The sequence below is a fragment of the Rutidosis leptorrhynchoides genome, chromosome 1 (genome assembly GCF_046630445.1).
Source record: "Rutidosis leptorrhynchoides isolate AG116_Rl617_1_P2 chromosome 1, CSIRO_AGI_Rlap_v1, whole genome shotgun sequence".
NCBI classification, from domain to species: Eukaryota; Viridiplantae; Streptophyta; class Magnoliopsida; order Asterales; family Asteraceae; genus Rutidosis; species Rutidosis leptorrhynchoides.
The window spans coordinates 411,632,379-411,636,271 of NC_092333.1; positions in this window are offsets into that span (position 1 = coordinate 411,632,379).

Sequence of the window (3,893 nt, forward strand, 5' to 3'; positions counted from 1 at the left end):
TTACATTCTTCGAATCTGATTTAGCACATCATCCATTATACTCCCTACTTTCACAACAATATACATTCTTTTATAGAAATATAAACAACCATACTCATTCAAAATTTAATTACATATTCTGATTTTGAAATCTCAGAATTCAACTCGAGATATGAACAAAATCATCACTCTTAGATCCTTACATCTTTCACAAGCTATACTTTGACTTCAAAACTGTGTTAGGACATCACATGTATATTAACGATTACAATCTGTGTTCAAAACCCTTCGAAATTCCTGAAGACACTTCAAATAATGAACAATCGAGATGATGATCTAACCACATATTAACCACAGTCTTGCATCTGAAAAGCTCTCGAAACCAGAGTCATAATTTAACACGTATCCATGTCAGACCCTTTGGCATTTATTATCAAAAATAACTTTGCGATTCCTTTTCAAATTATTCAGTTTTGTCACAGCTCCAGCAAGTCAACTTCGACTTTTCAGTTGAAACAGTCTTATTATAACTTTGATATAGACGTTGCCCTTTCGTCATTGTTACCGGAGAACCATTTATGTCTTACCACATTAGCAATAAACTTACCAACAACTTCACTGATCTTTGACTTTCCGAAAAACCATAATATTTATCGAAACCGCATCATTTACTCATCCGCATCTTGTAACAAGAATTGTCATGCCAATTACTGGGAATCAGCAATCAGTATTTTGAAATCTTGCAGCATGTCTCCGCTAAAGGTTATAGGTGTATATATAACGTCTATCTCCTAGACTTATATACTTCGAATGTGAAGTTTCTGAAAAACACCCTATACTGCGAACTAGTTCTCCGAAGTTTGAAAAATGCTAATGAAGCAGCAAAAACTATAAATGACCTTAACAGTCAAAAGTTTGATAATAAAGAATAGTGTGTTGGAAAAGGTCAGAAAAAGAGAAGGTTTGGAACTGGAAAACGGATTAAGCAAACCATGAAGGAGGCTATGGACAAATCACAAAGACTAAACCTGCCTTCAAAGAATCCAAATGATTCAGTTTCTGCTGAAATTATTATCAAATACCTTACTCCTGACTCTAAACCCTTATGAATAATATTCTTCATCATCCTCTGATCTTAGATATTCTAAGATATCATCACATCTTTCATTATAAATATCTTCAATGTTTCTGAAGATATCTTCATAACTATTGTTATTCGAAATCATTTATCTCTTTGCGCTATCTGTGTTACATCATAAAAGAAACTATTTTAGTTTCTAAATTCTGAAAAAAACGAATTTAAAATATGTATACTATTGAAGTAGTGTTGGGAACTGAAGCATAAGTTAGTATAATATAATGACACTTGATCAACGTGATTATATTACAGTAAGTCATGCTGAGTTTTTAAATAGAACGTGATGATTCACAGATCATAACATCATCATGTGCCATGTTACACGACTCTTGTATTCTATTTAACCTCTAAAATATTAAGAAAACATTTCTTGTATTCTATTTAACCTCTAAAATATTAAGAAAACATTTCTTGATGATTCGGTTTTTTCCAGGGTATTCTGGTAATTTAACAAATCAAGATCGTGCCATTACTATTTCCTTCTTAGAACATTAACAATGTTCATTCCGAAATTTATATCTGCGAATTATGGACCATTACAAGCGATGCTTAATCGCAAGAAGAAGAAACGAAAGGACAAAGCTCCAAAATAGAAATTGGAGTATAAATCGCAGCAAATAGGAGGGAGTATTAACTGTGGATGACAATGATTATAGAAGACAGAAGCAGGGACTTTGAAGTATAAGGGAAGATATAAAACCCAACAACAACCCAGAAATTACAAACCATATATATCGATGCATATAGCAATATAAAGACACGGGAGAACTAAAAACACTATAAAACCAAGAGTATAGTAGAAGTAAATAGATTCTTCTGGCGGCAGATGAAAAAGAAGAATGACAGATATGAAAGTTAGGAGTATATCAAGAATCAGAACTGGATGGAGCATATTAGCGAATGCTATAAAGTATGAATTGAGGGAGAAAGAATAAAAGGTGTGAGTTGTGGAAATAAGGAAACGAGAGGGGTGGATATATAGTAAAATATCCGACAGAGCAATCAAAACAGATTATCGCATTTAATCAAAGCGGATCCTGAGTTCCTTAATTACCGAAGAACCAAATCTTATTACGAAGATTTTCTCTAAATTCCTTGAATTTCGAAAATCAACCGTGACTATGTCATTGGTTAAAAAGAACGTGCAATTACTCATTTCATTCTTTTGTGATAACTTCACTCGTACTCTTCGTAAAAATCAAATTGCTTTATCTATATTACTTGATGATAATAAAACTCTAATTTTCAACTCGTATACGTCATGAAAACATACTTATTGTCAGCCATGACCATCCCATTCAAATTTCGGGACGAAATTTCTTTAACGGGTAGGTACAGTGACAACCCGAAATTTTCTAACCAAATTTAAACTTTATCTTTATATTATTCCGACACGATAAGCAAAGTTTGTTAAGTTAAATCTCAAGAATTTTAAATTGTGTTCATACATTCATTATAACCTCGACCAGATTCCGACGATTCACGAACCATTATATATAAATAAATATGTATATATATGTATATATATATTATAACTTGAGAATATTAATAAAGTATTAAACGTATAATACTTTACATGAACGTATTTGTTTCAATATGTTTATCGATGGAATTAGAAGATAATATCAAATGATTGATTTATTAGATACATTGTGATATGATTACGGGTCTATGTTATGAGGTCCACTGTGATTTAAGAAATCTATTCTTTTTGACAACATTCAGAAAATGGTAAAGTGATTTATAAGTAAGAACGTGGAGTGTAAATAACTTAGATGTTGGATATCGACAAGTTAAGTAACTCGACATTTTTCATTAAGATGATTTTATACGTTTATTTAACCTTTGAACTTTATCTCATGCTTCACCAACAGACTGTAATTTAAAAACTTGAAACCTATTATGAATATATATGATTCTACTTTTCTAAAACGTTTTATGATATAACGATTTCCATTATTTTAACCTTTAAACAAAATGATTCTTAAATATATTTAGTTTTGGAAAACAAAATTATCATATTTATTTGATTTAGTTTCAAACGTACAAAAACGTTTTCAGTTTAAAAAGAACTTTATTATTAAAACGTATATAACTTTTATAAATATCTTGAACCACTTTTGACAACTCATTACTTAACCAGTATGATAAAGATAACGATATTTATATTTTATTTTATTAAATATATAACGATTTAAATTAATATTATATATATTTATACGCGTATTATATGTACATAGTTTTATACTTTTACTATACTTAAACTTTACATTTACTTTATTTTTACTTTACTGTAACTTTAATAATTCATACTTTAATAATTCACTTTAATAATTCATACTTAAATAATTCACTTTAATAATTTATACTTTAATAATTCACTTTAATAATTCATACTTTAATAATTCACTTTAATAATTCATACTTTAATAATTCATACTTTAATAATTCAAAAATCTATTATAAATAGAATTCAATAGGTTTCATTATTTCATAAAAACTTGAAAATATTTTTCTCTAAACTCTCTCAATCGATTTACATATATATATATTTACTCCGTATTATTTCAAGATATTATTAGTATACATAAAATGTTACGACGAAGTGCTATCCGAGTGATTTCAAAATTGTTTTTCGAGCGGGATAGAGCTAAGGAAATTATGGGTTATAGCTATGGAGGTTATGGGTATGGTTCGGGAGTATTACTCGTAAGTTAAACTAATGTTTATCATCTCCGTTGCGTCTACCTACTTCTCCTGCAATATTGAATTACAA